The sequence below is a fragment of the Fukomys damarensis genome, unplaced genomic scaffold, assembly GCF_012274545.1.
Source record: "Fukomys damarensis isolate Sample0158 unplaced genomic scaffold, DMR_v1.0_HiC HiC_scaffold_14, whole genome shotgun sequence".
Lineage (NCBI taxonomy): Eukaryota > Metazoa > Chordata > Mammalia > Rodentia > Bathyergidae > Fukomys > Fukomys damarensis.
The window spans coordinates 75,708,432-75,733,949 of NW_022900926.1; the positions used below are offsets into that span (position 1 = coordinate 75,708,432).

Here is a 25,518-nt window from a genome sequence, read left to right on the forward strand (position 1 = left end):
AGCAATTTAAATATGTTCGGGGACCATTTTCATCTCCCGAATTAAGGATTATTTTAATGTTACATCAATGCCTTTTCTCCTTTACTTTCCTTTTTAGTTTTATTTTAGGGTTCCCTATTTTTAATGTTCATACAGAGATTTCTTTAACTGAAATACCGAATAGTTTCTTTGGTGCGAAAACTATAATAGTACACAGGATCCTAATGAGATAATTAATAATGTGAAATCGGAAGTAAAGGGCTAAAGGTGTAGGGAAAGTGGGAAGGGTAGGGGAAAGGTAATAAGGGAGAGGAAAAAAATATGAGAAACTGAAAAATGGAAATAAAGTGTTTGTAAATGGAGAGGGGAGCAGGGGGTGAAGGGAGGGCAGGGACAAGGGGAAAAAATGAGAATCAAGACCTATTATGTAAAGGTACAGAATCCCAGTGATGAATGTAACTGTATTGCATACCTAGATTGTACCAATAAACTCAATAAAAAAAGGTATAATTAAAACAATGGATGAATTACAAAGAAATTTTAAAAATACCATATTAACAGAGAAAGAAGCAGAAATGGAGAAAGTTACTCCAAAATTTTGGGTAAACAAATTTATCAAAGTGGCATCTAATCCTACCATATAAACAATTTCATTAAGAGACAACGATCTTCATACTCCAACTAAAATGCAAAGATTGATATTATGGTTGAAAAGGTAAGATCGGAGTACTACTTTCCATCTACAAGAGGGCTACTTCATAACAATATGAAAAGATTGAAAATAACATAAACACCACATGAAAAAGCAATAAGACTACAGCTGTTACTTCACTAAAAGTAGACTTTAAGAAAAAAAGATACTGCCAGAATTAAGAGGTTATAATGAAGTTAAAAAGCCAACTTACAACAATCATATATGTATGATTGAATCATATATGTATGTGTCTCAGAGCTCTGACACATATAAATCAAGAATTACAATGAGAATTAGACAAATCCTCATCATAGCTGGAATAGTTGTGAGATTTTAAAAAAATATGTCACCTGGTTAGTATAAATCTTTAGGTAGAGTGACAAGAGAAAAATAGACAACACAAAATATTACAATGAGAGGAATTAAAGTGGGTTTATCACAACCAAGCCTACATTCATTAAAAGTATAATAAGGGAATATTATAAATAAATGACTGCCAATAAGATTGACAACTTAGAAAAATGGACAATTCTTTCAAAAATACGAATTATTATGGTATAATACATTTTTGGGGGAGACCACATCAATTATTAATAGTACAGATTCTATTTCACAGAGAAAATTGAGATATGAGAAGTATATATAAATAGAACATTTACAAGAAAGTTAGTTAACTATATTAGTTCTTAGTTCTTCAACTCTTTGCTTGGTTATTGCTTGTATATTCCCTAGCTTGTTTCTAAAATAAGGTACATCTGAAGTTGTTATTAAATCATTATGTCCTTTCCTTTAGGGGTAGACTGGGAGCTTATTTTACATTACATGTGAAAAATTGCAATATGTGAAGCTGAAGAATGATGCTTTTGCTACTCTATTGACTAAAGATTAGATCAGAAAACCTGTGCCTATAACTATTGAGGAGCAAAAGGTGTGGAGAATAAACTACGCTGCAAAACAATTTGTTCAATCTGCTTCAACCCAGGTAAGATAAATATCATTATTTCTTAGATTCCTTTGTAGACCAGATATTCTTGCTCCAAAAAGATGTTTCAGGAAGACAATCTCAATCTAAGTAGAGCTGTACGGTGGGGAGATAACAGTTAATAAGTGAAAATGATTTAATGCAATCCCAATAGAAACAGCAATAGAAGTCCTTACAGAACTAGAGAAAACAATCCTAAAATTGATATCAAACAAGATACCTTGAGTTGCAAAAGCAATCCAGGGCAACAAGAACAATGCAGGAGTCATCATATCCAAGATCTGAATTTATATTAGAAAGCTGCAGTGATTAAAAACACAGTATTAGCACAGAAACAAACATGTGGATCAATGGAACAGAAGAGAAGATGCAAAAACAACCCCAGGCCTCAGCCATTTGATCACTGATATATGGGCTAAAAACATACCTCTTTAATGTGTGGTGCTGGGAAAACTGGCTGTACACATGCAGAAGATTGAATCTAGACCCAATTTTGGCATCATGTACTAAATAAAAATCAAAATGGACCTAAGATCTAAATATTTTAAAAACACTTAATCTACTGGAAGATAAAATAGATAAAACTCTTTTATACTCAGGTATAAAGGCAAGGACTTTCTGCCCAGAACTGCAAGTGAATTGGAAATAACATCAAGAATTAACAAATGTGATTTTATCAAATTAAAAAGCTTCTGAGCAGCAAAAGAAATAACCAACAGAGTGCAGAGTGAAAAGATAACTGAGAATAAAGAAAAAATTTTGCCAGCTACTTTTCAGACATTTTACTAATATCTAGAATATATAAAGAACTCAAAACATCAGAGCCCTTAAAATAAGAGACAAAGAAAAAAAGCGGGTAATTGAAATAGAGAGACTTTTTCCAGAAGTACAAATGACCATTAAGAAATTTTCAACATCTGTGGCCTTTCGAGAAATGCAAATTAAAATAATATTGAGGTTCCATCTCACTCCAGAAAAAAATGGCTATCATCAAGTAATAATAAACTCTGGAGAGGTTATAGGGGAAAAGAAACCCTTCTACATTGTTGGTGGGAATGTCAAATAGTACAACCACTGTGGGAATTGGTAGAGTTTCCTCAAAAAACTAAAAACAGAAATTCCATTCCACCCAGTTATTCCCCTTCTAAGTATCTTCCCAAAAGACTTAAAAACATCATATAAAAAGTTAAAGATAGTGATACACGCATATCCATGCTTATAGTACAATTCATAACAGCTAAATCTTTGAAGTGGTCTGTATGTCTAAGAACAAAGAAATGGACAAATAAAATGTAGTATTTATACACAGTGGAGGACTACTCTACCATTAAGAATGATAAACTTGAGGTATTGAAGAAAATGGGGCCACTTGAGATAATAATGTTAAGTAAAATAAATCAGACACAGAAGCTTAAATATGCTATGGTTTCTCTTATATGAGAAATCAAAAGTCTAATTTAAGAAGCAAAATAAAAGACAGGTAACTGGAAATGGAAAGATGGGTCTTTTGCAAATGGAAAGGGGACCAAGATGGAGAAAGGGGGACTAGAGAAAAGGAGAACTAAAAAGAATTAAGGTGAACTATGTACCACCCCTCCATGAATATAATCCTTATGTACTGAAAACATGCACTAATACATTTTTTTAAAGCTTTTAAAAAAGAAAATAGGGAAGAAAAACTAGGGAGAAATTATTACAAACATCTGGTATACAGCTGGTACTCAGATACATAAAGACCATTTAAAATTCAATAATGGAAATACAAAGGGTAAAATAAAAATAGGCACCAAACACAAATACATAAAACTCTTGAAATCTCAATAAGCTCTGCAAATTTGCAACAGACTGGATGTGTCCCCCTAAAATTCATGTGCTGAAGCCCTAATAGTTGATGCGATGGTGTTAGGAGGTTGGGCATTTAGGAGGTAATTACATCAAGAGAGCAGACATCTCATGGTTGAGACTAGTATCTGCATAAGAAACATCAGAGACATGATCTCTCACTCTGTCTCAGCCACATGAGGATCCTGCAGGAGGGGCAGCTGTCTCCAGAGGAAGCAGGGCTTCATCAGATACAGAAGCTGCTGGCACACTGATCCTGGACATCCTAGCCACCAGGACTATTACGAAAATGTTTGTTGTTTAAGCTACTCAGTCTGTGGCACCTGTTACAGCTGCCTAATATGATGGAGACAAGTTTATACCAATGTTATTAATTCCATGGTTTCATTCATATATTTATTCATTTATTCAGGTACTAGGGATTTAGGTTCATGCATGTGAAGTAGGAGGTTGAACTGAATTTATTCTCATTAAATTTAAGTAAAATAAAGATGCAGCAGGAAAAGGGAATATTCTGAGCATTTCTAAGAGAAATTCTACCACAGAGCTGCATCTCCTGCCTTTTTTAAAATTTCAAGGTTTTAACGTTATACTGTAGCTATAAAAGATGTTAAATTTATATCGGAGGGAAGAAGGTTAAAGGGTGGACAGGGCTTCCTGTATATACGTATTTTACAATGTCCTGTGAAAGTATTTATTTCAAAATAAAAATATAAGTAGGGAAGAAGACACTGGGCTGGGCCTGGCCAGTTTTCCAACTCTAGGTCTAAAGAATCACATGTGACAAAGAATCAAAATTGTGACAGATATTTTCATTAGTAAAGTCCGTAAAGGAAACTTTTAAAAAAGAAAAGGAATTACTTTACAGAATGTATTCATTAAAAATCACATTACAGCCAGGTGTGGTGAGGCCCACCTATAATCCCAGCCATGAGGGAGGATGAGGCAGGAGGAACACTGTGAGTTCAATACCAGCCTTAACTGAGACCCTGTCTAAAACCATAAATAAATAAATAAATAAATAAATAAATATCACATTAAACCAGGCATAGTGGCATATACCTATAAACCCAGCTACTCAGGAGGCTGAGGCAGGAGAATCTCAAGTTCAGGACCTATCTGGTCAACTTAGGGAGACCCTGTCTCAAAAAATTTTAAACAAAATAAACAAAAAGGGAGGTAGCTCTATGGGAGAGTATCCTTGAATTCACCCTCCAGGACTAAAAACAATTTTAGTAACCAGTCATAGTGGTACATGCATGTAGTCCTAGCTACTTGGGAGGCTAAGGCAGATAGATTTCTTGAGTTTAGAAGTTCAAGGCCAGCCTTGGGAACATAGTGAGAACCTGTCTCTTAAAAAAAAAAGAAACAAATGACATTTAATTTAGCCTTCCTATCTCCTCTCAATAATCATATTAGGTACGAAATTCCTGGATATCCACATAAAAAATAAATCTTGGTTCTTACTCTACATCAAAACAAATAATGACATGAAATTCCCAAATTATTCTTACAAATGTTGATAATATTCATTTTCCTGTTATACCATTCTCTATGTTAACTTACAGGATAATAAGAATAAATCCTCTAAGGGAATTCCTCCACAAGCATTTCCTATGGCCATTGCCCGACTGATACTCTACTTGCTATGGCCAGCCACCGCCACTTGACTTCTGTCCCAGGGCTCCCTCCCCCAGCACCATGTTCAGTATATTCTAAGTCATATGAGCAACAACAACATGAATCACAGAGCTTTTAAATCAATTTAGGGGCAAAACATTTCTTAAAACTACATCAGTGTAAATTCTTTTTATTGAATTGAATAAAACGTGACTTAATTTTTAAAGCAGGCAAAAGATGAAGAAATATTATCTATAAAAAGGATATATAAACAAAACATGAACAAACACTGGTAGTCTTCCAAAAATGAAAATTAACACTAGAATGTAGAGGAGTGCGGTGATATATGGCTATAATTCCAACTAGCAAGGCTGAGGCAGGAAGATCTCAAGTTTGATGCTATCCTGAGAAACAGTGAGACCATATCTCAAAAAAAATAAAAATAAAAGAGGCTAGAGATGTAGCTCAGCACTAGCACACTTGTGTGGGGCACAGGTTCAATCCTCAATCATATACAGAGAGACGACAATGTAATACATACCCATTAGAATGGCTTAACAGTTTGTGAGGATGATGAATTAACTAGAATTTTATGCACTGTTAGTACGGGTATAAAATGTCAGGCCCAAGTTGGACAGTGGTGTACATGCTTATAATCTCAGCACTCTAGGAGGCTAAGGCAAGTTTAAGCCCCACTTGGGCAACTTAGTAAGACCCTATCTCAAAATACAAAATAAAACAAAGGGCTAGGGATGTAGCTCAGGGTAAAAGCTCTAGGTTCAACCTTCAGTACCACAAAAAATTAAAAATGCAAATCTGTTTTGGAAAAGGTTATTTGATCTCTTAAAGAATTAAACCTACTCCTGTCCTAAGATCCTAGATTCCAATGCTAGGTATTACCCCTCAAGATAAAAAAAACGCATGTCCACACAAAGACAAGTCCAGAATGTTTATAACAGGTTAATACACAATAACCCAAAACTAGAAATAGGGTAGATATCCTTTAATAATAAACAAAATCAGCTCAGTATATAGATTAGAGAGCAATAAGAAGAAAATAGTGTTCTGCACACAATAATACTTATCAAGAACTGTGAAAGCTCCGTACAAGCTAATTCATGAGTCTGCCACAACTTCACAGAGCTGATAATTATTCTGAGCAACAGCAATACCGCAATATCATCATTTTTGTGCCGCTTCCACAAGTCCCAATTTCCACAAAGTCACGTGAAGGTCAGATGCTACAGTGACATCAAGTGGGTTGTATTACAACAAAGGAACACAATGACCATAAGGAACTTGAATATTTTGTAATGGCCAGTAAGCATGTTTGTCCTGTATCCTGGAAGAAATGCAATCTCTATGTTCTTAGGACTCTTGCTACATAAACATGAATAAGAGTCCAGAACAAAAGGGCTTAGTGTCTCACACACAAGCAACATGAGTGAGAGACCCTGGGAAGTTATCATCCAACAATACCAAGTGAAAGAAGCCTTATAAAAAATAAGTAGATGCCTCCATATGGTGGGGCAAGCCTGTAATCACTGCACTCTGGGAGGCTGGGGCAGGACTGCAAATTCAAGCCCAGTTTGGGAAACTTAGAAAGACCCTGTCTCAAAATACTCTTTCTGCCAGACCTATTATCTTCCAGTAATCTGCCCAAATAATAAACACAAAGGGAAAGAGGAAAGAAACTGGGTCAGTATATGTTCTCTTAGTCCTTAGAAAACAGGGTTGTTCCTATGGTCACATGTTTATAAATGTACAAATATGGTGATATTATAGACATCAAGAAAATGGGTACTGTTCAAAAAGGAATGCCAGAAAAATGTTACAATGGCAAAACTATAAGATTCTATAGTGTTACACAGCATGCTGTGGGCATTGTTGTAAACAAGCTAGTTAAGGGCAAGATTCTTGCGGAGAATCAATGTGTCCATTCAGCATAGTAAGCACTCAGAGCTAGAAAAACTGAAGGAAAGTGATCAGAATGATCAGAAATAAAGGAAGCCAAAGAAAAAGGTACTGGGTCCAAGTGAGGCACCATCCCACCTCGCCCAGAGAAGCACTTTGTGAGAACTAATGTGAAGGAGCCTGAGCTGCTGAAACCCATTCCTTATGAAATCAGAGTAAGGGGTAGGGGGAGCTCTGCTGTTCAGCACCTACTGTGTGACTAAGATGTTTTAGGTCTTGGGTTCAAAACCCAATATTGCTTAAAAATGAGTAAGGTCCTGTGAATTGTAAGGATGGTCTTAATTGAACAGGAATGTGGTGCTCTCACCCCAGAGAAATAAATACTTAGGGCAGATTCTCATTCTACCCAGTTAGTTATGTCATGTCTACTTTTCACGTTCAGTGTTTTTCTTGCTGAAAGATGTATGCAGCAGATGTATATCCAACTGGTCAACTATTTATGAAATATTTATACTGGCATGAAGATAGTTCCTTAAGTCATTGTGGGAAAAAGATGTATGAAAATAAATGGAACGCAATCTATGACACTACAGTTAAATAAACTAAAGAAAAATGTTTAAATAAAAATAAAAGGGCCTGGATGTAGCTTAGTGCAAAGATCCTGGGTTTAATCCCCAGAATTTTAAAAAACGTTAATGACATAATCTAGCTTTTTACTTTTAAAATTCACCTTTCTGGTATGTTTCAGAGTTTTCATTTAAAATTAATGGAAAATATACCTTTGACATAAAAATATAGTCAAAAGATATCCTGGCATACTTAAATTTAAGTTAAAGAAGAAAAAATATTAAGTTGACATAGAAGCTGTTCTCATTAACTATATTTGGTAAGACTGGAAGGCACAAGGCTCTACTTTAAACACTGCCAACAAATAATGATTTAATTAAATATTCTAATGAATTATAACTTCCTATTACTTGAATAAGTAAAAAGAAAAGGAGAAAGTAGGTAGAGATAGCGGGCTAAGAGAGATGGGGGCTAGGAATATAACTCAGTAGTAGAATGTTCGACTAGCATGTGCAGGGCTCTAAGTTCAATTCTCAGTGCCACCAGATCGCAGTCACGGGGAGGAATAGGAATGAAAACGAGAATAAATGAAGGAGAAATGGAGCAAACACTGAGAATAATCTTCAGACTGTACACTGGCTACTAGGCTAAGTGAATTTGAAAGGCAGCAGAAGTGATTTAGAGACAAATACAAAGAGGCACAGATCATGAACTAAAAAGAGAACATAACACAGAGGACCTATTCTTTTCAGCTGGCTTTTTATTTTGTATTTTTACTGTTGTTGTCTTGCTTTGGTTTTGGCCATGTTGGAGATCAAACCCAGGGCCTTATGCATGCAAGTCCTCTACTACTGAACCACATCCCCAGCCCCTTAGCATACATATATTCTGAGACATTTGACCCTTCCTTCAAGGAAGTCTGTTCCATCTACATAGAGCTGATTTGAGAAGTGAGTTATTCATTGTTTATTAAAATGATGACAGATGGTAGAAGTAGTAGAGAAGATGAATCAATAAAGAAATGTGTTCATTTCTCTTTAGAACTGAGAAAAAATTAGGAACATCTCAAGCTGATAACAGGTAATTAAAAAATCTGAACTCACCTTTTTGGATTTATCCAATAATAATAAAAATAATAAAATTTGGCTTTCCATAATCCCTCAACCCTTGTTCACTCTCATATGAAGTCCTTTGAAAGTGATTTTTAAACAGTTCTATTTTAAAAACTGTGCAGTTCAGAGAAATGCTAGGATTCAGAGATTCTAAAATAACTTTATTTGAATTTATAAGTATTTTTTAAAATATGTAACACACAGCATATACTACTACACACTCAAAATTAAGTCAATGGAATCCTTAACACATTGTCACTACCAGCTTTGTACATTTTTTTTTTGTATGTGGTGATTTGAGAATAGTTTTTAATGCTATCTTTCAGTGTGCATATTCATTTAGAATACTACAGGCCTGTATTGCTCGTTCATTAAACTACAGGCTGTGAACGAAAAATTCATTAGAGTCCATGTGATATGCACAAAAGCCCAGACACAGAATGTAATAGCTGTTTACCCAAAAGTCAGTGTATAAAACACGTTGTTATTATTATAATATCTTCAGAGCTCTTCTTAAGTGTCTCAGTCACTTTCTGAGACTATACCGGATACTCACAAGGAGGAAAAGTTTATTTTGGTTCATAGTGCACAGAGGTTTCAGGCCCTGGTGATCAGGCTCCAAGGCATAACGAAAGGCATGGTAGCAGGGGCTAGGGGAAGGAGCAGCTGCTAGCTTCATGGTGGAGGGGAACCAGAGAAAAGTCAAGTGAAGGGAGTTGTTGGGGAGGAAGACAGGCCTTTCTAGTCCACGCCCCTGTGACTCAGCTCACCAGACCCAGCCTCCTGACAGCAAGCCAGCTATACCACCCCCATAATCCAATCACCCACCAAAAGCCCCATCTATGAACCATGAGGCTTTGGGGGAATACCTAGCTATAAACCTTAACATCGGTGTATATGTGAAATGAAAATAAATATCCTTCCAGCCAGGAATAGTTTTCTACTGTTGATTAAATGGAAGGCATTTTAGGGCTGGAGTGGTGTTGCAACCTGCCTTGCTTTTAAAAAAAAAAAAAAAAAAAAAAAAAAAAAAAAAAAAAATTACAGAAGCAAATTTCAAGATAGAACCTTATTAGCCTGAGTCTTGATATGAGGAACATGAGCAGAAAATCCTGTTGACCAAAATGTATGTGTGGTATGAGAGAGATAAAACTTCTGCTGTGTTATGTCACAAAAACTTGATATTGTATGTCACCAAAACATAAGTTAAACTACTCTGAATGGGACAGAAACTGGAACATACGGCTTGTAGTCATATCAAAAACTGAAAATATGTAGCAGTATCTTAGGGCTTTTAAAGGGCAGCAAAGAAAAATACACTGGATTGCAATCCATACTATGTAGTGTCAAAGTATTTAGTAAACCTATCACACAACAAAATGCCTAGATCATTCTTACAAGGTGTATAGTTCAGTGATCAAGTACACATTTAAGTAGGAAGCCTTTACTTCCATCCCTAGCAAAACAAACAAACAAATAAACAAAACAAAACAATAAAAGGAAATTCCAGATCTGGATGTAGTGGCAAACAGCTATATTCCCAGCACCCTGACACCAAAGCAGGAGGTTCAGATCACAAGTTTGAGCCCAGCCTGGACAACTTGGAAAGACCCTACCTTAAATAAAAAATAAAAAGGGTTGGAGATATGGCTCAGTGTGAACTCCCCAGTACCAGAAAAGGATAGCTCAAAGCCCAGACACTTAAACTTAGTGAAAGGAGCCAAAACAAGCTAATAGAAACAGTTTAGACAAAACAGAAACATCAGAAGACATCTAAAAAAACCATAATCAATATTCTTAGATAAAAGATTATAGTACTGTATATATGTAAAATAAGTTAGGAGCATCCTGAGAATATGACGGAGCTCTTGGAAACAGAATTATGATTAGAGAAATATTAAACATCAACCAAAATCACAGAGAATTAATGAAATATTTCAAAAAGACAAAAATAAAAGAAAAAGATTGAAATACAGCAAGAGTTATAAACACAGAGATCTAACAAAAGAGAGAACTCTTCCAAGAAGAGCATAACTTGAGTTTTTAACAAAGAAAGGATCAAGTCATGACAAAAATTAAGTTAGAAATCCTGGAAATCCCTGGGATACTTCAGAATAACTCAGCATGGAAGGAGGGGAAAAAAAACTAAAATCTTCTGAGAAGGAAAAAAAGTTAAGTTTCATGAAAAGGTTCAGGTGGGTAATAAATAGATACTAATTCTAAGGGCAAATCCATTTCTGTATGAATTCCATACCTCACCAAACTATCAGACAAATGGAGTCTTGAAAACTTTTCTTCCTTCTTGCCCTTTTTAAAAAGGAGTTTAACAATGTCTTTCATCAAAACATGGGAGAAAATTAAGAAATGAAGACTTGAGATCAGACACAGTAAAGAGGCAAAGGAAATTCCCAAGATAAGAGTACAGGAAAGCAGAGGACAACAGCTTCCTTTGGGCATGTGTCAAACGAAAGACTTTAGATTGCAACAAGATTGTGGTAAATTGCCGGAAGGATGCTCCTCGTAAGGAGAAAAATAAATTGACAGATGATATGTTTGCAGCTACTGTGAGTAGATTTCCAGTTCTGTCAAAGATTTTGGAGTTACATATTGATGATAATATATAAACAGTCCCTAACTGAAGATGGCTTGACTTAACAATTCTTGGGCTTTAAGATGGTACATTCAGTAGAAATGTACATTCAGTAAGATTTTGAAATTTTACCTTTCCCTGGGCTAGCAATATGCTATACAATACTTTCTTGATACTCTCTCTCTCTCTCTCTCTGGAGGTTAGGCAGCAGCAGTGAGCCACAGCTCCCAATCAACCACATTACCACGAGGGTAAACCATAGATACTCTGCAGTATAGTCTGTTCCTGAGCTAGGCTGTTAAGTTAGCTGTATTAAGTGCACTTTTTTACTTAAGTACATTTTTTGGCTTATAGTATTTTTAATTTGCATGGACTCGCTGGGATCTAACCCCATCAGAAGTATAGTAGAGTATCAGTATAGTTAGTATAGTATAGTATAGTATAGTTAGTATAGTATCAGTATCAGTATAGTTAGTATAGTAGGGTATCAGTACAAAAATAGTATTGGGGTGTCAATAAAAAGAATTAGAAAGTATGGCAGAAAGTACCAAGGGAGACAGCTACACAATTTACATTTGGCTGCCTGTACAATAAAATAAATGGGAGTGGGAGGAAAGAGGCAGAAGAATTCTTTTCCTTTTAACCTTCTAAGCCTTGTAAAACTATTTGATGTTTTAAATTATTACTCTGTAAAATTAAATTTTAAAGACAAAATCACAGTGGGAGGGGCATCTAAACCTACTCTGTCTACTGCTTCTTCATCTATTTATTTCTCAGCCCTTTGGAAAGTGACCTCTGCCCTGAACTCTCTACCCAAACAAAATGTTCTCACCATGGTCACCTCCAACTCTGATGCAAACCTAATGAACTCTTTGGTCTTGATTCATGAGGTCTTTATCGGATTCATCAGCTTTATTAGCACTGGAAATTACCATTCACTCCCTCACTGCATTGTCTGGAATATTAAGCTCTATTTCCTTCCTTATTTTGTATTTACTTTCACTCGGCCATACCTTGTCTTTCTTGACTTTTAAATTATGACTGTTTGCCAGTGCTCCATGTTGGCCTTCTACTCAAAATAGCCACTTTCTCTAGGATATTTTCTGTGTTCCCTTAGTTTCAAATACTACTTATTTGCTAACTTCCATTATATCTCCAGCCCAGACTTCCCTGCTTAAACTTTTTTTCACACTGACTCTCTCATTATGTTTACTATTTAACTAATTCCATTCTTCTACTGACAGTAATAGTGAGCACATCTAGGGCTTATCATGCCAGGCACTATTCTATACATTTTATTCAGATTAACTTGTGAGTAAACCAAGGCAATGAAAGATACTGAAATATAAAGAGGCTAAATAGCATAACCCCAAGCTAATAAACTGCAAAGTCAAGATCCCTCACCCTCCACCCCAGTGTTACAGGATTGAACCCAGGGCCTCAGGGCACTACCAAAGTGCTCTATCATATCCCAGAAGGCCAAAGTCAGAATTTTAAACAGGAAGCCTGGCTTTAAGACTCTTTAGAACACTTGTTAGACATACACTATATTACTGCACTAGTTATTTCTAAGATATTTCTTATCCAAAGAAAAGTCACCATCATCTATCCCACTGAACAAACACCTCCTCTCCCTCAACTCCAGAACAATCATCAAATTAATTAATACTGGTTTTATTTATTTATTTAGTACCAGGGATCAAACTCTGGACCTTGCACTTGTGAGGCAGGCAGCAGCACCACTGAACTAAATCCCTGGCCCTAATTAATATTGATTTTAACTTCCTTACAAACTATAGAATCTATTCCTTTCTTTTCTTTTTCCCAATACATGTCATCATTTCTCCAACTGAACAAGGTTCCTGCTAGTCTTTTAGCTTTGACTCCATTCTCCAGGATGCTGTTAGAGATCATTCTACAGCACAGACTTGCTCCCTCTTTCCCGACATCTCCATGTATCCTTTCACTTATATATACCAATTTCAATGTCCTATTTCTGGAACACAGATTATGGTTTGGTTTCTACAGTTACCTACCCTCTCTTAAAATAACTTTAAATAAGGGCAGTATTTTCTTTTTAAAGTTCAAACTTTGCAGTCCTTTATTTTCTAGCCTCTCCACATACTATTCCCAGGCTTAATTCTTACCCTATTCTTCTGCTTCTCTATGCTTTAGCTGTACAGTATATACCTCAGGTACCTGTGCATCTGCACATGCTACTCGCACCATCCAGAATACCATTCTACTACTCTCATCTCTACTTCAGCTAGGTCTCAGAAAGATAACCTTCCTTTCTATTTTTATAATACCTATTATTGTAATCATATGTCTTTTTCCGTTGATTGCAAGCTCCAAGAAATCATGTTATTTCATTTCATGTGTCCAGCAGAAAACTGAAACAAACTGGTTATATAACCTGCTCAAGGTCATACAGCTAGGTATTAGAAGAAATACTATATAAATCCAAATCTGACTAAGTTCAAAGTCAGTGAAGGTCTTTTACACAGAAGAAGTAAACATGAACAATAGTTTACTCGAAAGTGCTACAATTCAAGATCAAGCGATTCCTCATATTTCTGGAATGCGGTTTCCAGTTTCCAGTTTCCTGCTCTACCTTAAAATGATTTTGATTAAGGGCAAGATTCTCTTAGCAGCTTTATCAACAACTTCTCTGTTACCTTTTCCAATCAAAACCATGGGCCTTTTAATAAAATTGTACCTAAAGAAGCAAAATTCTCAAAAAAAAAAAAAAAGAAGCAAAATTCTCAGAATAAATGTGATAACAAATGAAACCTTAAAATTTTCATTTAAATCCACAACGTAAAGAAGAAATTAAATCCCAAATTAACCTGCAAAGTCTTACAACTAGTGGCAAAGCTGGGAGAGGATCATGTTGTCTTCTAGGTTAATGTTCTTTTTTTAACTACTTACACAATATTGTGACTCACAAGCCCAACTTTATAGTATTTTACAGTCTAATACAATAAATATTACTGATTAACTTGAACATATTCTCTATAGTTAGCAGCCTTGCAAATTTACTATCACTGTGATGTACTGTTAAAGTTATAAGAATAATACTGACCCAACTGAATAAACCTAAGTTTCTCTTCAATACACATACACATTTTAGGTTTTTTTCTTTTCTTTTTTTTTTTTTATGATGACAATGAATCCTTACGTAAAGTAAGTACATGCTCTACTACTGAGCCATACCTTAGCCCCAAACTTGTATTCTGAAAGCCACAGAGAACCAGGTGTGGTAGCACATGTTAATAATCCCAGCACTCCAGAGACTGAGACAGGAGATCACTGTGAGATCGAGGCCAACCTGGGCTACACAGGAAGTTCAAGTTCAGCCTAAATGACACAGCAAGACCCCGTCTCTAAAACAAAAACAAAGGAAAGTTGTGGAGGATGCAAAATCAAAAGTTACATGCTGTAGGGGTAGTAAGCAACAGAATTTTATGCAATGACAGATAGGTACCATATTTGCTCTGTCCAAAATGGTAGCTACTAAGTAGCCATGTGGCTACTAAGCATTAGAAGCGAAGGAATGTAATGAAGGAATCAAACGTTTTATTTTTTATTAACTTCAAATCAGCCACACAGCTATTACCATTTTGTTCAGTGCAGTCCTAGTTATGTCATAATGTGAAGTATTTGACAAAGGAAGTCTGAAAATGGATTCCATCTTTACATTATTCAATCCTATTAATGTAAAGAAATGAACAGAGACACTGTGAGACAGCATGCTATCTTATTTATTTCTTTATTTATTTATGGACCTTGCGCCTACAAGGCAGGTAGCAGCACCTCTGAGCTAAATCCCCAGGCCAACAGCATGCTATTTTGAAATGTTATTTACCTGAACACCCTTGCCTTCCAATCTATGTATCAGAGCATAGACTATCACATGTCTTGGGAAGCAACCTTTATGGCTGGCATAAATCCTCCTTTGAAAAAATTAGAGGGTCTCTTGAAGTGCCCAGCATGCTCCGATGATCATAGAAGGGTCACAAAGCCCCAGGGGATCTTTCCAGGCATGAAACAAGTTCCACAACTTTGCTCTAATTCTTTCATTGAATAAGTCACTGGATACATGTAAAGCAAAGTCCCAACTTCATCACATTACAAGCTTTTCCAGTACTACAAATTGGTCCAAATAACCAGAGGGAAAAGAAAAAGATATAATTTTAAGTAAGGGCTTCATTAATTCATGATTGTGATACAAAATTTCTCCCTCCCTACCTTTCCCTTAATATTTGAATACTCAACTAAAATATATATATATATATCTCCCAGGTAGGGATATAAATGTTTTTAAGATCAAGGAAAACGTGGAGAAGAACTCATTTTGAGAATGGATATTAGAAATTATTTAATTAGCTCATCACTTTTGAGTAATACTTTTCGTATCTCTTATACTTATTTTTCCTTTTCTTCTCTATCCATTTGTTTGTCATAGTTCATTGACCTTGTTAATAATTCTTCTCTTCTCTTACCCATGTCCCTTTTCCCTTAGAATCCTGATCATTTGTCTCTTCTGACACATACCAAACCAAAATGGTACTATGAAGGTGTACTATCTGCTATTGGGAAAAAAAAAAAAAAAGCATACACAGAGATTGATAGTCTTCTGTATATACTGAGACTTTTCCCAGCTGTCTCAACTAGCACTATGAAAGAACACAGGCTCAGAGATAAGAAAACATGTGGATGGTTCAGCATTTAAAAGTCAGGTATAGATATTACAGACAATGGAAGTCTGGATTAGAATATATTAGCTCAAAAAATGCAATTTGCAAGTATAAAAATCTTGATTTGTCCTAAAGACAAATGATTTATATATGTTCCACAGGCACAGAATGTAGATAGACACTGCAAATATCTACATAGCTATGGTATTCAGCTTGCTTAAAAACACACACACACACAGAATCACTCAAACAGAGATAGCACAAACAGGCTTCTGAAGCATTTTAATAAGAATGGCCACTGGATCAACCTAGATAATCTTATTATTATCTGCCGTAGTTTGTCCTCTGAAGGCCCCCAGAGGGAAAATGAGAGGTAGTGGGACTTTAAAGTTCTGGAGGCAGTAGGAAGTCCTTAGGTCACTGGGGACCTTGTACTTGGAAAAGATAAAGTAGTTCTCCAGGAACGCTCAGTATTCTTTGAAAGTGAGTTCTCACAAAAGCAAGTGGGAGGGCTGGGGATTTAGCTCAGTGGTGGCTGTTGCTTAGCTGCCTACCTCGCAAGCGCAAGGTCGGGAGTTCAACCCCAGTACCAAAAAACAAAAACAAACAAAAAAAGTACATAGACTAAAAAAAAAAAAAAAAAAAAAAAAAAAAAGGCAAGTAGGCCTCCTCTAGTTCTGAGGTTCCTGTCTGGAGACAGGCGTGCTACTACCACTGTGGTGTCATCTTCCGTGAGACCTTCCCCAGTCAAGCAACTGCCAGGGCTCGCCTTTGAACATCAGAACTATGAGCAAAAGAAGCTGTCATATGACACAGTCAGCAAGTCTTGAGAGAAAAATCAAGAGATGAAGGTCAACAAATTTTAAAATCATAAATTGTAATTTAAATATTGTTATATTTTAACAATAAACCTATAATAACATTTTATTTCCATATTTTCATTTTGATATTTTTTTCTTTTCCTTTATTTCCTTTCCCCTACCTTCCCACTTGCCCTACACTTTTAGCCCTTTTCTTCCTATTTCACATTGTCAATTATACCATTTTATAGCATATGAACCCAGCCACAAGTAGATAATAAATTGTAATTTCAATGAGGATGAACTTCCTATAAGAAGTTCCACTCTTCTCATTTGCTATCGCTATCACCCAATGTCAAAATTTCAACCTGAAAGTACTTTACCACTATCATAGTCAAGTCAGTATTTGCAATTTTTAAGAAATCTCTAAGAAATAATATTAGTGAATGTTACTTTTACAATGTAACATCCAACTGAGAAACTACTATGTACATATGTTTCAATTTTGTCACCTTCAAAAGAGCATAAACTTTTTTATTTCTGTATTGTTTGGGTCTAGATGTCCCCCCAAACCTCATGTGGTCATGGCTGGATCTAGAGTGTGTGTAGCTGGAACTGACTCATGGTGCAATGCTAGGCTCAAGGGCACTAGGATTAAGGGCGTGAGTGCTACCCACCCTAAGTAAAATTAAAAAAAAAAAAAAGGCAGGGAAACTCTGATAACTCTTCTTACCTTTGCTGCCTTGTGTGTGCCCTGTGGTTTGTGCTCTGCCATGCCTGTTTGTCATCCCTGCCTTGGAGTTGGCTGATTGTGGAATGAAGCCTCTATGAACTGTAAGCCAAATCCGACCCCTTTAACTTTGGGTGTCTGGTATTTTGTCTCAGCAATGAGAGAAAAGTAACTAAGGCTATATAGGTAAGATCATGTTCATTAAAATCATTTTTTAGATATTTAATAACCTTAGAAGGCAGCTTTGTTCACAAGCACTAACTTCATCACATAACAAACTGGTTCAGGAATGTACCTGAACTACATTCCTAGTTTATCAATTAAGATCATCCACCTTACTATGTAGTCTTTCCTTAGTGGACCAGCACCACAACCTCCCTTAATCACTTTATTATATACCCCAACTATAGACCTCAGCACTTCCTAACAATACCTACCATTCGTCAATGCTACCAAACTTTTGCTAAGTTTTCCTTTCCCTTATCACTGTTAAATATTGAGAAAGAAAAAGGAGCCCCTGACAGCAAGGAGCTGGCCTGACAATATCTTTAGGTTTGGGTGTTCTCCAGTGGAACATAAAACGATTCAGAGAACACACACAGCAGACAAGGCCAGTTTTGTGGCCTTATTTGAACAGAGGTAAAACCAAGAACATTGTTCAAACCAAAAATGATCAAATATTCTTTTATGGCAAACAGGGCTGCTTTTTTACCAGGGCTGCTTTCTTATCAATTCTAGTCTTAGCTCTACTATATTCCTCTTGATTTCTAGGTAAAAACTGTTAAGATATCCAATCATAGAACTATGCCTAATTTCTGACAGCTTCCTATCAACATGGAACCCTTACTTCCTTGACTCTCTCCAGATCATTTAAATCCCTTCGAACACCCTCTTACTGAGATGCTGCCAGACTGCACAGTACCTATTACTTCAGTCACTGATACAAGTTAGTAATTTCAACTTTGTCTGATGTTTCTGGTATTAATAATACATTATATTCACTTGTTATTAAACCTATTTCAAAACACACTACACTGTTTCCCTTTATTGTCAAAGTTAAAGTTTTTAAAGTTGGCTTTAGATATTTTTAGTTTATATTTAGTTCATCATATTTATAGTATATTTCAAGTATATGGGGGTTTTTTGTTTGTTTTTTTTTCTCTCTTTGAGTTTATTGGTACATTTTAGGTATCAGTACATTTACTTACACTCATCATTGGGATCTTGTACCTTTACATGACAGGTCTTGGTTCTCATTTTTTCCCCATACCCCTGCCCTACCTTTCCCCCCTCCTCCCTTCCCTATTTACTAAAACTTTATTTCCATTTTTTCATTTTCTGATATTTTTTTCTTTTCCCTTATTTTTCCCCCCACCCTTCCCACTTCCCCTACACCTTTAGCCCTTTTCCTATTTCACATTGTCAATTATACCATTAGGATCTTATTTATGATTATTATATGTTAAGTAAATTTTTTATATTGTGGAGATATCAGTATAGATATCTAATGCAAGGCCCCTACTTCCATAAAAGCTAAGTTTTTTTAATGGTCAAAAATATTTGTATTTTTCTATTACTATAAAGAGAACCACAGATATGAGCTATGATGGAAAAATAGAGCAAACTTTTAAATTTTTAAAATTACACTAAAAGACACTGCCATTATTCCCCTCAAAGTAACACACACAAACACACATCCTCCCACTTTGAACACACTATTCCCATCGTTCCTGCCACTCACAAAGCAGTTCTGGAAGTTGTCTTTTGTATCACTGCCTTGACGTCCTGAATTGCTTCAAAACATTGACCACCTTTCAATGGTCATTTTGACTGTGGGGAAGGACCAGAAGTTACACGGTGCCAGATCTGCTGAATAAGGTAGAAGAGGACCCACTATATATGTTTATAAAGCTGCTGTTCTGTTGGATGGCACTTACCAGCACTTGCTGTATTCTTTTAATCACACCTCAGAAAGACACTCACTAAAGAGGACTTCCAGAACTGTTTCACAAATCGGCAAGAACAACAGGTAAACGTATTCAAAGTTGGGGAATATTCTGAGGAGGATTAATGGGAAAGTGTCATATAATACTTTCTTTAAATTTAAACATTCATCATACATTTTGATCACCCTACATATGTCATTAATCCTCCTCAATTGCTTGTACTTCCCAAAGTTCTGTGCCTAGAACCTTTATTTTCACTCCAAATTTCCTGCTTCGATGGTATCATTCATCTCAGTTTCACAACTACTTAAAACTGATTAGTTCTCAATCTGTAACCTGAGTCAACTTCTAAGACCCACATGGATAAATTCACCTGGAGGGTTACAGGCCTTCATGCTCGCATTTTTAAAACAGAAGTCAATATCTGGCCCCCACAAATGTGCTGCTGCTGCTTCTTCACCTATAATTCTCATCCTGTGTCTCTTCCATCTACCCAATTATGCACATTAGAAATCTAGGAGCTGGGATTTAGCTCAGTGGTTCCCCTGCCTGCCTCGTAAACGCAAGGACCAGAGTTCGATTCCCTGTGCAAAAAAAAAAAAAAAAAAAATCTAATAGTTATCCATACCCTTTCCTTTGCTTTCACCCTCCACAACCAGAAACTTACATCAAGTCTTGAGTATAACCTTTACATCTCTCATCTTCCTGTTTGTCTCCATTGTTATTATCTTAGTGCAGGTTTTCCACATCCTTTTTTCTAAAGCCACAGTTCTCTAACATTCCTTAAATCTGTCCCAATATACTAGAGCAGGAATCTATTCCAATTAGTTCCTTGCTTAAAAATCCTCTGATGGCTCCCAGTGTTGACAAATTACAAATCAAATTATCAGCAAGTTAAAGGCCTAATGCCCCACCCTTCCCACCTTTTAAAGTGTCTCCCTCACTCTCCACTCACCCTTCAGCCACTCAACTATGTAAATGTCCTAAAAATGTCTCCTTCTGGTTTTAATGCTGTCTCTGGTGAGAATCACCTCCTCTAGATGTTGCCTAACCAAGATTCTCTTCTTACCAGGCTCAATTTACTAATCACCTATGCCAGGCACTGTAGCACACTCCTATAATCCCAGCACTCTGAGAGGATTGCAAGTTCAAGAATAGCCTGAGCAATTTAGTGAAATCCTGTCTTTAAAAAATGAGCCAGAGGTGAATCTCAGTGTGAAGCCCCTGGTTTATTGCCCCCTAGCACCACAAAAAACTAAAACAAAACCTAACAAAAACACTCTTATTAAAAGGCTTTTGGCTTTTTGTGGGGTTTTTAATTGTTGCTGTTTTTGTTTTTTGAGACAGAATCTCCTTTTATAGTTCAGGCTGGCCTTGAGCTCACTGTGTAGCCCAGGCTGGCCACAAACTCTATAGAAATCCTCCTGCCTCAGCCTCCTGAGTGCTAGGATTACATCTGTGAGCAACCACGCCCAATTTAAGTATTTTTAACTCCTTGACAAATTAAGCACATTTTTCTTTCAGATTCCAATGGACCCATTTTCCCGAAAGGATTATATCTTTATTTAGTTTTCTATCATATTCTGAACCATGCAGTCTTTGGAGACAGAGCCCATGAAATAATTCACTTTTGTATCCTAAACTTTTTTTAAGCAGTAGTTGGGGACAAACCCAGAAACTTGTGAATACTAGATAAATCATCTACCACTCAGCTACATCCCCAGCCTTGTATCCTAAGTATCTAACACCATACCTAGCAAGAAAAGAAAAAAGCAAAACAAAACAAAACCAAAGCTAAATAGGGAACCAGTTGATTTGCTGATTCTTAGTATATTTTTTTTTTTAGTTTTGCCTTGAGTCTTCTTTTGCTTAAGCACAAGGATAAAAGTTTTTAAATGTTTCTATCACATATTAGTATAGTTTAATGATATTTTTAGAAACAAATATCTTTTTTATACAGTGTTATAGAAAAAAGTAATTATAGGGTGGTCATTTTATCACTTTTAGAATTGCTTGTTTGTGCTCTCAAGCTCAGGCTTTCAGGAATTAGGTTCCTACATTTTAAATCCTAAAAAGAACAAATTAAACAATGGTTATTTATTGAACTGTAAAATGGTCCCAATAGTGTTAATATATATACAAATTTCAAAGACTTTTAAATGTAAAGGAAAATATGTTAAGAAGGAAAAGCAGCTTTACAAACTCAGAAGAGGTAAATAATTCTGAAACACAATACAAAAGGCTCAAATCATAACTACAAAGACTAATAAATTTAAATGCATTAAAAGAAACAACTGGGCTGGGAATTTAGCCATACCTGCCTCAAAAGTACAAGGTCCTAATTTCAATCCCTGGAATTGGGGTGAGGGGGCGACTTCTCAAAAGATACCATGAAATTTTTTAGAAAATGGTCCATTCAAGTGATCTGAAATAAACTGAGGATACATGCTGTAACCTCAATAAGAACACTAAAATAATAATTTGGGAAAAAAAATTAATAGAGGGGGCCAAGGATTTGGCTCAGAGGTTCTGCTGCCTGCCTCACAAGCACAAGGGCCCAAGTTTGATCAATGGTACCATTTAAAAAAAAAAAAACTAATACAGAAGAAAAATAGTTATAAAAAATACCTGCCCTATCCAAAAGAAAGCAAGAGAGGAAAAGGTGACTAGGAACAGAAAATACAAATGGAAATTAAATATCAAGATGACAGATCTAAACAAAATAATATTAATAACATAAGCTATAAATAATTTAAAGACCTCAATTAAAAGATTAAAATTTTCAAACAGAAAAATTCTAATGTTTACAAGGAGTACACCAAATGTAAGATCATAGAAGGGCTAAATACAAAAGGATACAGATACCAAGCAAAACATCAATCAAAAGAATACCAGTATTACAGTATCAGTATCAAATAGATTTTAAAGCAAGAAGCATTAAGAAATCTAGGAATTTCAAAATAATGTGTCAATTAAGTAGGAAAATACAGCTTAAAAAGATAGAAGCAGAGGAGCTACCTCCCGCGCCTTGATCCACTTTCATTCTTGGAAGTGACGGGTAGCTGGTCAGATCCCCAGCAGCCAAAATGGTGCAGCTGATGGATAGCAAAGAGGCTTTTCAGAAAGCCTTGGCTGCAGCAGGAGATAAACTTGTAGTAGCTGATTTCTCAGCCACGTGGTGTGGGCCTTACAAAATGATCAAGCCTTTCTTTCATTCCCTGTCTGAAAACATTCCAACGTGTTGTTCCTTGAAGTAGATGCGGAAGACTGTTGGGACCTTGCTGCAGAGTGTGAAGTCAAATGCATGCCAGCCTTCCAGTGTTTTTAAAAGGATGAAAAGGTGGGTGAGTTTTCTGGAGCTAATAAGGAAAAGCTTGAACCCACCATTACTGAATTGGTCTGTGTTTTCTGAAGAACATAACCATCCATCCACTGTGTAAAAGTTTTAATTTTTTTATTTATGAAAAAATGAAGTAAAGAAACTATATATCCAACTGCCATCTAACTATAAATGACAATAAAATATTAATTCTACCCTTTAAAAAACAGAATCAGAAGTTGATTGAATTTTTTTTTTTTTTTGTACCAGAGATCGAACTCAGGACCTTGTGCTTGCAAAGCAGGCGGCGGAACCACTGAGCTAAATCCCCAGCCCAGAAGTTGATTCAATTTAAAAAGCAGTAAATACATCCTCAATCACTGTTGGAAATTTCAATGCCTTTTGGTAACAGAAAAAGCAAACAAATAAGAATGTAGCCAGGTGTGGTGGGGCACGCCTATAATCCCAGCACTCAGGAGGCTGAGGCAGGAGGATCGCTGTGAGTTCGAGACCAGCCTGGGCTAAATAATGAGTTCCAGGTCAGTTTCAACTACATAGTGAGTCCCTGTCTCAAAAAAAAAATAAAAAGAATGCAGAAGAGACAGATCTGAACTACATGGCTAAGCATCTTGCCCTAATGAATATGTAAAACACTGTTTCTCCATGCTATAGAATATATATTCTTCTCAAATACACATACAACAGACTACTTCCTAAATTACAACCAAGTCTCAACAGATCTGAAAGGACTGAAATCAAGCTTGATGTTATGGCATACCCTAGTAATCTCAGCTCTCTGGTTGGCTGCAGTAGGACCGCAGGATGGACAACAGGTGATGCAGTGAGACGTTTTCTACAAAGCAAAACAAGTGGATGGGACATAGCACAGTGTAAAGGCTCTGGGTTCAATCCCCAGTACCTACTACACCATACATATACATACAGACATACATACATAAAATTGGACACAATATATATTCTCTGATCACTGTGAAATTAAGTGGAAGTGAGTTATAGGAAAACAGCTACAAAATCACCAAGTATTTAGAAATTAGGCAACGTATTTCCGAATAATCCAAGTGTCGAAGAAATCACAGAAAAGGTAAAGTATATTTTGAATTGAAGAGTAATGAAAACAAGATATAATAAAATATGTAAAATATAGCCAAAGTTGCCTCACAGGAAAATATATACTGGTAAATGCATTTGTAGAAAAGAAAGGTTTAAAACTCAATAATCTTAACCTTTTAAGATGCTAAGAAAGAAAATTAGGCAGAAAACTGAAAGGAAACAGAACAATGAAACTGAAAGAAACATAACAGAAAATACTGACCAAAGTAATGGTAAAATTGATAAATGTCTCACAGGAGTAATCAAGATGAACAGAGGCAGGTGTGTAGCTCAGGAGTTGTGTGGTTATCTAGTATGTGTGAGGCCTTGGATTTAATCCCAAGCACACCATCCCCACTACCTCCCACCCACCCAAGATTACACAGAAATTAAAAACAAAGTAAGAGGAGTCTATGCTAGATTATTTGAGGCAATAAATTCAAAAATTTACATAAAATACATAAATTCCTTGAAAAACACAACTTACAAAAATTCATGAGAAGAAAAGTCTAAATAGCCCTGTATCTAGCTAAAAAATTCAACCTGTAATTAAACATCTTCCTATAAAGAAAACTACAGGCTATACAGCTACATTGGTGAGCCTTCCAAATATTTAAGGACAAAATAATGTCATTTTCACAAAACTTTTTCAAGAAACAGAAAAGGAAAGGCGAGAATCTTATAGGTCAAGCTTTATCTTTATTCCACAACTTGACAGCACTGCAAAGAAAAATAATGCAAGTATCTCAAATACATGGGTACAAAATCCTAAACAAAATATTGGTAAATCAGATCCAGTGACACATAAAAAGCACAGTCAAAACTAAGTGGAATTTATTCCAGAAAGGTAAAATCACTTTAACATTTGAAAACCAATCAAAATGCTTTATCCCATTAACACAAAAGAGAATATCACATAGTCAACTATGTAGCCCTGGCTGGCCTCAAATTTGTAGTGATCCTCCTGCCTCAATCTGAGTGCTGGAATTACTGCCATCAGGGAAGAATTCCCCAGTGCTTGCCTTCTCTAGAATTATGTCACAGGAGATGATTCTTAAAGGGGGTAGGAGAGTACAAATATTCCGTAAGTATGAAAAATACTGTATTTTATGTCCCTATCTTACAAGATTTATAGCAAACCATAGTGTAAGACATTGAGAAGTTTTAAAGAAACAGGCCAAATTTTGTATAACCAAGAGTTTCCAAAGCTTATTATGTAGGAACAATTTTTTTTCAAAGAATACTTAGTAATATACCACAGAGCTACTTGTAGCCATGCCTTGGTACTTAATTGCTTTGAAATTCGTCAGTTTTGGGTTCCTATCACAAACAAAAGTATTGTTTTCCACCCTTAAACTTTCAGTGTATGAGTTTCTTTTGAATTAAGTGTGTTTCTTGTATGTAGCATATTGTTGGATCTTGCTTATTGATCCATTCTGCCAGTCTATTTCTTTTCACTGGTGAATTGAGACCATTAACATTGATGATTATAACTGACATGTGTTGACTTATCCTTGTCATGACCTTTTCTTCTTGTTGGATTCTCCCTCTTTGCATTTAATTTCTTGTCTTGCTTGATGGATTCATTCAGCTGGGCTTCCAGGGGTTGTGTG

The 25,518-nt window shown here is 35.9% G+C and overlaps 1 protein-coding gene and 1 pseudogene across 3 annotated transcripts in view; one reads left to right on the forward strand and one right to left on the reverse strand.

The window, feature by feature from the left end:
- Positions 1-25,518, reverse strand: part of Lin28b (lin-28 homolog B) — a 110,336-nt gene that overhangs the window by 50,959 nt on the left and 33,859 nt on the right. The window lies entirely within an intron of this gene.
- LOC104850333 lies at positions 22,563-22,888 on the forward strand (annotated as a pseudogene).